This window comes from Syngnathoides biaculeatus, chromosome 13 (assembly GCF_019802595.1).
Source record: "Syngnathoides biaculeatus isolate LvHL_M chromosome 13, ASM1980259v1, whole genome shotgun sequence".
Classification (NCBI taxonomy): Eukaryota; Metazoa; Chordata; class Actinopteri; order Syngnathiformes; family Syngnathidae; genus Syngnathoides; species Syngnathoides biaculeatus.
The window spans coordinates 2,710,118-2,723,076 of NC_084652.1; positions in this window are offsets into that span (position 1 = coordinate 2,710,118).

Genomic DNA, 12,959 nt, shown 5'->3' on the forward strand with positions numbered 1-12,959 from the left:
CACCCATGCATGCTGTCAGCGCCAAGATGGAGGCAAAGTCAATGACTTTTGTTTGTTTTAATGTCTTTTTTTTTTTTTTTTTTTGTTCTCCTGCCTCCAAAGTTCAGAGGTCAATTCCGGGCTCACGGCGTGTAAAAAGTTTGCGCATTCTTCCCGCGCTTGCTCGGATTTTCTGCAGCTACGGTGGCCTCAAAAGCGTGCACGTTAACTTTAGGGAATGATAATCGCTTCTATTTCACCAGACCACCACCCCCACAATCTCACACTTTTGCATTAATGTCATGAAATTGATAATTTTTTTGTGTGTTATTAATGGGGAAAAAAAAAAAAAAAAAGGCAGCCGGAATGGACACCATTCACCACACAACGTGATTTTGACGTTTATGGCTTTTTGTCACTCCCGCCATGAAAATCCTCTCGAGAGATTTGTTTTGGAGAAGAAGCAGGAAGTGACACACATGGCAGGACCGCCCTCAAGTGGACTCGTTTGTTTCCATTAGTTTTACCTGCTGGAAGGTCGCTCGTTGTTCCTTCACGTTAGCCAAAATGGCGGCTCGTTGTATTGCTGGATATTGGATGGATTTACTCTTTGTACTTTTCAAAAAGACCCGGTTCGTTGTGAAAAATGGATTGCACGGCTGCAAAGGATGAGAGCTTCGTGGGTTCCAAATGACAGCACAGGTAAGTCAGAGTTGCTAACGTGTCAATCTACACGTCGGCGCCGAGCACGGCTTTGGCCGAGCTGGCTCACACGTACTGTCTGGGAGTCTGTTGTTAGTTAGAAGTAATCCGCATATCATCTAAATATGGCTTGAAACGATAGGGTAATATTGCCCAGGTCTCTTCACTCAATTGTCCCCGCGGCGGATGGCTTCGGCGACGCCTCGTCCGCGGCGGACGGCTTCAGCTGAGCTGGCTCATACATACTGTCTGGGAGTCTGTTGTTAGAAGTGATCCACATATCATCGAAATATGGCTCGAAACGAAACGATGGGATAATATTGCCCCGGTCACTTCACTCGATTGTGTCGGCGGCGAGCACGACTTCGGCCGGGCCGGCTCATACATACTGTCTGGGAGTCTATTAGGTAGAAGTGATCCGCATATCATCTAAATATGGCTCAAAAGGGAACGATAGGATGATACTGCTCCGGTCACTTCACTTGATTGTGACAGCGGCGGAAGCCTTCGGCCGGGCCGGCTCATACATACTGTCTGGGAGTCTGTTGTTAATTAGAAGTGATCCGCATATCATCTAAATATGGCTCTAAACGATAGGATAATATTGCCCCGGTCACTTCACTCGATTGTCCGATGTTCTCTTCTTTGAAAAGAGCTTCCGTGTCCCATAGTGGGTGGCGCAGCTTGCTTTCAATGGCGAATGTGGCGGTGTGATGTCATGAACAGACGATGCAGGCAATATGGCTCCCACTTGGACGTCGAATGACGCTTCCGCAACTTTGCGCATGGATGACAGGCTCTCCGCTCATATGTATTTTTCCGTAGGAACGTCAAAGTGAATAATGCTATATGTATTTTTCATGACGACATCTATTTTCGAATGTTCACACGCACGACACTTGACCTTTAATGACGTTATCGGATCTCGTTCCTTTCGGTCGACAAACGTCGCTGTTTGCATTGCTGGTGATGCCGGATGACGTTATTTTTTTTTTTTTTGTATCCTCGCCCGTCCCGCCCAGGAAATTCACCGGACCTTCCCGTCCCACATCGGGAACGTAACAGAGGCTTAAAGTGCTGTTCAAAAGTTATTTGCCCCCGAGCGTCGTCGCCGGCACGTGATTCAGCGTCGGCTCGGACGCACTCGTGTACGCGCTCCGAGACAAAAGAGAACAACGAACGGCCGCCGGGACTCCCCCGCGGTTCCACGCGTTCGCCGTTTTGCCGACGAATGAAGCGTCGGACGGCGATTTTTTTTTTTTTTTTTTTTTTTTCCTGGCAGCTCCGTGACTCAAAATCGCTCGCCGTAATGTTGGAGTGGAGTGAGAGGCTTCTTCTTCTTCTTCTTCTTCTTGAAGCTCGCCGGCTGCGTAGCACTTTGGTGAACGCATTTTCCAGATTGCTCGCAGATGTGAGCTGGCCGCGAGCGGACGCAGTGATATCATCTCGTTGTAAATACACTCACTCACGCACGATCGCAAGAAAGAACTCCCGGAAAAAGTGAGGCTTTTTCCAGACAAAAAAAAAAACAACTTTCAAAGTACAACTTTTCTCTGTTGCTCAACGCAGGCTAAAAGGTTTGTCCCGATTCTTCTGCTGGAGGCCCAAACTTCTGGGGATTTCCCATCATGCACCGGGCTGCCGTCTCCTCTTTCATCTGCTCCCGTTAAAACGCCGTGATTATAAACACGACGTCTCTCTTTAATTCCGACTTTTTTTTTTTTTTTTTTTTTTGCCTTCAAGCCTCTTGCCTCTCGCGTCTGTCGAGACTTTTAACTCGGGATTTCTTTAAGATGAAAGAACGATACGCCACCATTCTTCTTCTCCTTCTTTTCCTTTCGGCTTGTCCCGTTAGGGGTCGCCACAACGTGTCACCCTTTTGCCGTCTAAGCCTATCTCGTGCATCTTCTTCTCTAACACCCACAGACCTCGTGTCCTCCCTCACAACATCCATCCACCTTTTCTTTGGTCTTCCTCTCTCTTCCCTGGTAGCTCCATCCTTACCATCCTCCTACCAATTTCCTCACTCTCTCACCTCTGACCATGTCCAAACCATCAAAGTCGAACCTCAACATCTTCATTTCTGCCACCTCCAGTTCTGCTTCCTGTTGTTTCTTCAGTGCCGCCATCTCTAATCCGTACATCATGGACTCTTCTGTCACATAGAACACCAGACACCTTCCGCCAACTGTTCCACCCCGCTTGGACCCGTTTCTTCACTTCCTTACCACACTCACCCTTGCTCTGTATTGTTGACCCCAAGAATTTGAAGTCGTCCACCCTCGCCATCTCTTCTCCCCGGAGCTTCATTCTTGCCCCTCCGCCACTCTCATTCATACTCATATATTACACACATATTACACATATATGCCACCATTACATTTTAATAAGACTTAATGATTCCGAATATTTCAAATGGGTGAAAAATTGACGTTTATTTCCATTGGGGGGGAAAAAAAAAATCTGAATACAGGGTCTGGAGTTGCGATGTATTTGACAGCAATTTAAATATATTTTTTTAAATTTTTTATTTTATTACTTTCAATAATAATGTTAGTAGCTTCAGCGTTGTATTGCATTAACAATGACAAAAGAATATAGCCATAATTATTTCATGTGGAACGGTGAATCAGCTGGAAAGTGTTGGCCTCACAGTTCTGAGGTCCCGGGTTCAATCCCGGCCCCGCCTGTGTGGAGTTTGCATGTTCTCCCCGTGCCTGCCTGGCTTTTCTCCGGGCACTCTGGTTTCCTCCTACATCCCAAAAACGTGCAACATGAATTGGACACTCTAAAATTGCCCGTAGGTGTGATTGTGAGTGCGACTGTTTGTCTCTATAGTGCCCTGCGATTGGCTGGCGACCAGTTCAGGGTGTACCCCCGCCTCCTGCCCGGTGACAACTGAGACAGGTTCCAGCACTCCCGCGACCCTCGTGAGGATAAGCGGCAAAGAAAATGGATGGATGGACAGTTATTTTATTGTATTTTGTTCTTTCGTTAGTCTCAATAGCAGTAGTTATATTTTAAATACCCCTTTTGATGATTATTTTATCAATATGTTTATAATTGTAATTTGAATGTAATGCTAATCATTTGATGATTATTTTATCAATATGTTAATAATTGTAATTTGAATGTAATGCTAATCATTGCATAGAGGAAGTAGTAATTTTATTTAGTAATAATCTTAGTAGCACTTCGGTTTTTATACGATAATGTTGGTAAAAATGGCCGTATTTCTTGCATTTTTTTTTTTTTGCAACAATAACGATAGCGACAGTGGCGTCGGTTGTGACTTTGCTAGCGAGCAAGATACCAGCGCACGAGAGATTAGTCGGTGTGATACATGTCCAGTGTAGAGGCCCCGCAATCAAGGCGCCGCACTCAAATTACTGCGGCTGGGATACGACACAATCATCTCATTGAGGAGGAATTTTTGCGTCAAACGTTAAAAGCAGAAAATGAATACAGGACAACGACGGCTACAGAATGACCCCCCCCCCCCACCCCCGGTGTCCCAAAACTGACATGTTAGTTCAACTACTGGCCACACCCCTGAAAAGGCCCCGAGTTATGTACACTCGTGTGTACGTGCGGCCTGCAGGGCTGCACACGTTTGGCCACAACAGCCGATCAAATGTTAGCCTTGGCGCATTCCCGAGCATTTTTAAAGCGAATGCCGACTCCGCGGAAGACGGCGTCGTCGGCCCCGCCGTTTTGTCAGCCGATCGGCGGGGAAAATCAATCTTTTTTTTTTTTTTTAACCCCGCACGCAGCGTGGGATAATTGCTCGGGACAGTGTTTGCCAACGAATCTGCAGTGGCGCAATGATTTGCAGTATTGAGATCGTCAGGTGTGTATCTGTAAATTACCCAATTGGTCTGAAATGGTCCTGCAGTATGATGTTATACGCTATAAAAACATATCGTAATGGTGTAAATAGCTTTTGCCTTGAACTCAGGTGGATTCCACATATTGATTCTTCACAGAGGATAAAGAATACAGTGTATGACTAAGACTACTGAAAAAGTGACAGAGTAATGTCATATTGTCTTTCTACATAGGTTGCTGCAGTGTTTGTGTTCAAAAGGGTTATGTTATAACTCAACCACATCGATGTTAGCATTAGCCTTCCTCTGACATCTTCATCAGACAAGGCTTAGCTACATGGTTGTTATAATCCATCCATTTTCTTTTGCCGCTTATCCTCACGAGGGTCGGGGGGAGTGCCGGAGCCTATCCCAGCTGTCAACGGGCAGGAGGCAGGGTACACCCTGAACTGGTCGCCAGCCAATCGCAGGGCACATCGAAATAAACAGTCGTACTCACAATCACACCGAGGGACAATTCAGAGTGTCCGATGGATGTTGCAAGTTTTTGGGATGTGGGAGGAAACCGGAGTGCCCACCCGGAGAAAATCCCACGCAGGCCCGGGGAGAACAAGCAAACTCCACACAGGCAGGTCCGGGATTGAACCAGGGACCTCAGAACTGTGAGGCGACAGCTTAACCAGTCGCCGGTTGTTATATATATTATAATATAAAATACATTTTTGAATGTTTAGATTTACAATAAACTCAAACAAAATGTGGCAATAAAGAGCTTGAAGCTTTTTTTTTAAAAGAATATTAATGAATGCTATTTGACGCAGCGCTCTTATATCGTTATGCTCACAAGTCATAGATAATAAAAAAAAACCCAAAACAATTGTATCTCGAAAAATATATTTTCTTTTGTATCGCAAGGCCAAGCTGTATTTATTTACTACAAGTCATGTATTGTTGTTTATTTCCAGTATCTGTGTCAGTCACATGACCTGAAAGGCAGAACAACGAAATGGTTGAAGTCGAAAAGACAAAGTGATTTTGTTGTCGTCGTCACTGGTGGACATGATTACAAACAATCTACAGTACTTTTTGAGTTGAATCCGGGAGCAGATACGCAAGACTGCACTGATTCAAGCGTTTTTCCGCGCTTTGTGTAACTTCATTTTGTCACGTTCGCTCTACTTTCATGAAAGGAAGCAACTATCCAGCTGGCTAAGTAAATAAATACAATTGTGCCTCCGGAGCGAGAATAACGATCAAAATCGGCCCGATTATCGGTATGCGCGTGACTTCGCTTCAGTAAAGAACGGACGTGACGCGGGCGCACGGCGGCCGCTGCGCATTTCGTACGGTTGCCCCTGTGGCAGGTAAACAACCGGCGGCCATTTATGTTTGCGACTTTGTTCATGCAAACGCGCGAGTGTACGTTTGTAGATGAACGTTCATATTTGTTTGGGACAGTTTTTTTACGCCCGACGCCCTTCCAGAGGCTCCGCCGGAGCCTATCCCAGCTAACTTGGGACGAAGGCAGACTACACCCCGAACTGGTCGCCAGCCAGTCGCAGGGCAGATAGCGACACCATCACTGAGCGGGAATCGATCCCACGGTGCCTGCGCCAAAGGCAGACGTGTACACCACGACGCCATCAATGATTCATCCAGCTATTGGCCATCCATAGTAGAGTTTCGCACTAAAAGGAATACAGTACAACCTCGGTTCTCGACCCGTTGCAGAAGCGATTTGTTCGAAAACCAAATCGATAGTTGCCATTACAATTCATGGAGAAAGAAATAATGCGTTCCAAGCCTAAAAAAATTGGCTTTTTAAAGCATTTTTTTTCAAGACTTTCCTGATAATAAACTGTATCGTGGAAATACATGTATAGTTTAAATACTTTATATGATAAAATGATTTGTGAAATAGATTTATTTTTTGCTTTAAATGTCTGCTTTAGTAGTAGAGTAGGCTAGGCTGGGAGTGCATTCCCTTATCTGTAGCAACTCGGGCCTCAGCTATGTAAACTGTCTTGCATTAACAAAAGTGTAGAATAACTTTAAACAACAGCAATGGGGGGGGGGGGAGCAAAAAAATAGTTTTTATTTTTACAAAAAGTAACATTAACTCTTAACCCGAGTTGTCGAAATCTTTGAAACAAAACAAAAATGCAGAAACGCTCATGGAACAGACCTTAATTAAAGTTCACAGGAAAAAATGTCTTTGGTGGGGGTGACTCGCCACCTGGAATTTCTTTTCTTTTCCTATTGTCACTTCTTTGGGGCCATGATTGGGGGTTAATAGTCCTCAATAGGAAGAAAAAACGGTCAGTAAATGGAGCTAGCGGGACACGTCTGCGTACAGAGGCTGCGTTACACACTATAACAACGCTCGTCATGGGTCTGCTACTCGGCCAGCGTGTTATTTTATTTCTTGGTTTTGTCGGGGGCGTTCGAGTACCGATTTTCGTTTGAAAACAGAAGCAAAAAAATCTCGAAATTTTCATATCGAAAGCCGATCTGTTGGACATGTTCGAGAACCGAGTATTCACCGTATATGCGGAGAGTCTCCTCCCCCCTGATCATTCGCTGCAGCATCTGTCATCAGAGTTGTTGCTGGGGTCACACTTTGTTGTTAAGTTTTCCTTTCCAAGGGTTGACTTCTTTTTCGCGCTCGTGTGACTGCTCGGACTCTTAAAATGCGTAACGTCGACTCGCCTTCAGCAAGCCTCTCTTTCCGCTTTCCGTCCAACACGAGTCTTGGAAAGGTGGGTTATTTTATTTGACTTTTATTTCCCAGCAGTTCATTTTTTAAAAAATATATTCTCTTCCTTTGATGTTGCATTTCGCTTTAGCTGCACTGCTTCCCGCATGTGTACGTGGAGATCAGATTTCCGCTCCGGTCAGTTTTCAGCCTCTTTGGGTTGCCGTGTCAATTTCGTAGTGCTGGCCGGGATAACTTAAATCAGTGTTTTCCCCAACCTTGCCTGAGACCAAGGCCCAAAATCACATACGAGAAGTCTCCCGGTACAAAAAATCTCATCTACTCATTCACTTAACGTGAAATGCGTTCCAGTTTCATCCAAAAATTAAGCTGTTCCACTCGCAGGAAGCCAGGAACCTTTCTGGATGGCGATTGGTGTACACACACCGGTTTTATTTATTGAGTTTTGTCCTGTCTTTCGTCAAATGGAAACGCATTTAATTTATTTTGAATGAATAAATATCACAGCTGTAAAGTGTTGACCTGACAGTTCTGAGGTCCGAGGTTCGATGCCGACCCCCGCCTCTGTGGAGTTTGCATGTCCACCCCGTGCCCTCCGGTTTCCTCCCACATCCCAAAAACGTGCAACATTGATTGGACGATCCAAATTGCCCGTAGGTGTGATTGTGAGTGCGGCTGTTTGTCTTGATGTGTCCTGCGATTGGCCGGCAACCAGTTCAGGGTGTGCCCCGCCTCCTGCCCGTTGACAGCTGGGATAGGCTCCAGCACTCCCCGCGACCCTCGTGAGGATAAGCGGCTAAGAAAATGGATGGATGGATTTTAACAACCATGTAGCTAAGCCTTTAGTCTCATGAAAATGTCATGGGAACGCTAATGCTAACAAAGGGAATCGTTATCATCGATGTGGTTGAGTTAACATAACCCTTTTGAACACAAACACTGCAGCAACACGTGTAGAAAGACAATATAACATTTATCCGAGTCATTTTTTGAGTGCTCTCAGTCATACACTGTCCCATCCTCTGATTGGTTGATCAGAGTGAAACGTGTGGCGCGATCTGCACACGAGAATGTTTGATGACGTGTTCATGATGAACCGAGTTCAACTTTGATTGCAACGAGAACAAACACTGTAGAATTCGGACGGACGGAGTCTGACGAGAATCGCAGGATAAACATCGCAGCTTTTCAACCCCGGCAGCGGACGAAGTCGTGAGGGGGAAACGAGACGGGAGGAGGGTGCTGCTCGCTGGGAGGCTCCAATAAAATGTAATCCGGTTATGCGCTCCCCCACTCGAAGGCAACAACAACAATAATAAAGATTTCCTTAATAACGCCAGACACGGACCAAAAACCCAAATGGGACACGGCTCCCGCGGTCAAGCGGCACGCCGCGTCCTCTCATTAGCCGGCGAGGCAAGAGTTAAGTCAAACAAATGCGTTTCATCAACCTGCGCTTTGCGTTGGTCTGCCGGAATTGCGAACGGGAAGCGGAGAGAGGGGGAATGTGCGAGGCTGGGAAGTTGGAAGCCCCGAGGAAACCAATCAGCGCTCGCGAACCCGGCTTCCTGCGTCAAAAACCGCCAGGGTCTCAGGTGTGCGCTCCGAGAAATGATTGTCGCTGTCGCGATCGCTCTTTTGCATAGAAACACGCGCTGAGCTTACACTGCAGGCCCGAGTTCTTAGCATCCAATTCTTTCCCCCCCGTCTAGAGAAACATGCCGCAAATTTCTTGGAAATAACTCCATCACCCTCCAAAGTAGACCAAAAACGATATATATATATATTTGAGATTGGATTAGTTTGTCAACTTTTTATAATATCCTTTGTTAATGAGGCTTTCTTTGTTCCACACAGGCTCACCTGCTGTCTGTGAGCAATATGGCCGCCGCTAGCCTCTGACAGGAAGTTTGAAGAGTTGTGCGATTGAGGTTTCTCTGCCCCCTGCAGGTCTGGAGGGGGACAGGTGCTCTTCCTGATAGTTGACGCGACAGTTAATTTCCTGGAAAAACTCACCTAGCTACTGTTTTTTTTAAATATATTTTCAGCCACAGGATGGCACCAAAGCACAATCTAGTGGCCCCATGATGCCAAAGCCCTGTGTAAGAAACCTAAAAAACCAAAAGATGGAACCGAAGAACTGTATTCGCTCATCTGCCTTGACTCACATGTGAATTTAAGTCCCATTCGTAATCCACCGGGTTGAGTATGACGTCAGTCCACCTTTTACAGCTACAGCGGCTTCAACTCCTCTGGGAAGGCTGTCCACAGGGTTCGGGAGTGTATTTATCCCAGTTTTGGACCATTCTTCCAGAACCGTATTTGTGGGGTAACACAGCAATGTTTATGGAGAAGGCCTGGCTCCTAGCCTCAGCTCTAATTCTTTGCACAGGTGTTCTATTAGGTTGAGGTCGGGACGGTCAAGTTCTGTCATGTTCCTGCCGGTCCAACCCTGGCTGGGCGGGTCCCAGCACACCGGTGCCTCATCCTCGTTGAGTAACCCCTGTATTTAAAGGACCCAGGAGACTACTGGTCTTCGCCATATCGTTGGAACTCATGCCCCATTCCTGCACTCCCGTATTCTTGATCGTGAACCCTGGTGTACCGACATCCACCTGTCCTCCGACCGACGTCTTTGATACTCCTTCCTTCTCTGATCGATCTCCCGCGTACCGACCCCTGCCTGCCCGCGGACCTGCTCTCTACGCCCGACGTCCTAACTACCGCTGCTCCACTTGACTGTCTGCCTGATCCCGACCTTGGAACGAATAAACACTTTACCCGAACTACCTTTGCGTCTCCGGAGTCCTGCATTTAGGTCCTCCATCTGTACCGATGTGTCGTGACAAGTTCATCCGTTGCAAACTCTCTCATCCCGACAGTTGTTTTGGGCACTGGTGCACAGGCGTGTTAAAAATGGAATATTTGTTCCCACAAAGTTGGCAGTTTGGATTTATTCAAAAAGATTGTCTCCTCGGGTTCAGCGAAAGGAACTTTGAAGGTTTCAGCATCCCAAAAGGCTTTTGGACCTTTCATGGTTTCCAACTTTGTGGGAACAGTTTGGATATGCCGCGTTCCTCTTCCAGTACATCATCCATCCATCCACATTTGTGTGGAAAAAAGAAAATATAGAACCTTAATGTCGTTGTATTATGAGTTTCCTCGAAAATTGACTATTTCTTTGCGTCACTTTCCCAAAACCTGCTCGTAATCTTAACGGTATGACGATATCGTGAGTTCCGTGTTTTGTTTTGTTTCCCGCGACCGTTTTGACAAAGGCGCCACTGTATACGACGCGACGGCGTAATGAATGAGTTATTACACGTCCACGTCCTCGCGAAGGCGGTCCCTCCAATATTCATCACGAGTGACAGGGTGAGTGCGAAAATCAATCCCGCTGTCACGACGGCGTGAATTATGAAGTGAGCCCCGGCGAAGGCAAAGTTATTTATGTGTGCGTGTGACTGCATCAGAACGGCGCGTCGCCCGCCTTCCTGTTCCTGCACCTCCCCGCGAGCCCAGAGCGCCACACTCAAGGCACTTTGCAGAATCAAACAATTTCACGCAGCTACTGGAGGAGGAAATGAACTGGGCCGCGAGCAATAATAAAATTATACAAATGTTATTACAGACTCGCCTGCTACTGTCCTACTTTAATTCAAATGTGGGCACTCCGGGCGGCGCTCGTGGCGGAGGCCTTCCTGAATAAATCAACATTAGCTTACGTCTAAATTATTAAGGAAGTGGGAGACTTTCTTGTTTATAGTATGAATTATTGAACGAGTATTTAACGCTGTTTTTCTTCCACGTATCGCCAAATATTAATTGCCAAAGATCTTGAAGGCGTGTGTGTTTTATCTTTTGCCCTTTCTGCACCGCAGTGGGAATCGCGATGCAAATTCTCGAGCGCAAAGACGTCGGGGGTGTGCTCGAGCGGAGAAGGGTGCGCGCATCGGGGAAGTTTTCGTGCACCGTTTGTGGAAATATGAAGAATATCGCAATTATACATGCGCCGGACAGTCCGTTAGGTACGCCATTTGTTGATTATTATTTGATGCGAGGGCTTTGGCAAAAAGTGCCTTTTTGCTCACTTTTACTCGGCACCGTGAGTGACACGGCCCAAATGCGCATTTTCATTTTTCATGTTCCGTGATCATCGGCTGAAAAATGTTTACAGTTCTCTATGTTGTGTAGCGCAATATTGACTCATGCGGTTATGCAAGGCACGCAAACATACATTTACACATAAAGAATCCTCAATATACTTTAAAATAAATATGTTTTGCATTTTTGTCGTGGGTAGATCTTTGTCACTTGGTCATTCTGAAAAGAAACAAAAACAAAACAAAAGACCTCCACCCCGTCGATCGTGAGAGGCTGGCTGCTTGAAAAGTAGATCTTGGGGTGAAAAAAAGTCTGCGCGTTGAGGTTTTCATTCTCAATTGCCAGTTCGTTGTGCTTGAGACTGCATTTGCCTGCGTGAGTATACGAGCCTCTCGTTGTTTATCCGTACAGCGTTCCTGTGCCGTCACAGTTAAGTCTTTTTTTTTTTTTTTTTTGCTTGTCATCCGATCTCAGTCTTCATGTTTTTGGACCTTGCCTGTCGCCACGTGTTTTTGTACCTCTGCCTTTTTTGGGACTACTTACCTGTATATGACGTCTGCCTTGAATAACCCCCTCCCCCTCCGCCGAACATCATGCCACTGCCTCAGAGTCCTGCATTTCGGTCCGACCCCATGTGGCATGCTCGTCACACTCTACTTGCATGATGAAATGACTTTTCGTTGGGGCGCTTGTTTCATGGAAATGATTTTGTTACTACGACGACGTATATGAGGCTACTCGGTCTTGCCTTATTTATTTTTTTTATACCCAAAAAGATGACCAACATATCTATCGACTTTTTTTTTTTTTTTTGGGCGGTGTTATTGGAGAGTGCTCGAACCTCCCCACAGAGCAGATGTTCACCCTTTTGCATCCATGTGTGCACGCGAAGCCACAACAGGTTACTTTGCCGTACTTCCTTTCGTTTGTTTTTATTACATATAGTATCAAAATGATTTCATCTAATTAACTTTTTAGTTGCTTCAAATCGACGGCACGGTGGCTCAGCTGGTAAAGCGTTGGCCTCGCAATTTTGAGGTCCCGGGTTCAATCCCGGACCCGCCTGTGTGGCGTTTGCGTGTACTCCCCCGTGCCTGCGTTGGGTTCCTCCCACATCCCCAAAACATCCAACATTAATTGGACACTCTAAATTGCCCCAAGGTGTGATTGTGAGTGCAAATCATTTTTGTCTCCATGTGCCCTGCGATTGGCTGGCAACCAGTTCAGGGTGTACCCCGCCTCCATCCAGTTGACAGCTGGGATAGGCTCCATCACTTCCTGTGAACCCTCGTGAGGATAAGCAGCAAAGCAAATGGATGGATTGCTTCAAATCAATGTTCCCTCGTTGGTGCTTTTGGCACAGTCATCCCACTTTTTACAAACATTTTATTACTTTTGAGTAATACATAAGGCTCGTTTGCCAGCGGTGGATGAAACATTGAATATAAAGTGAGGATTAAAAGATTGGTCGGGGGGGGGGTATTGATGCAAGCACCACACCTGTACAAAGATTATTGACCATTTCGAGGTTAACATCGCCCACGTGGTTTGCATTTGGACGCTCGAACAGCACCAACGTGAGCAATGGAAGGTCCACATTCAAGGCTCGTGGCTGCCCTCCCCTGGAGAGA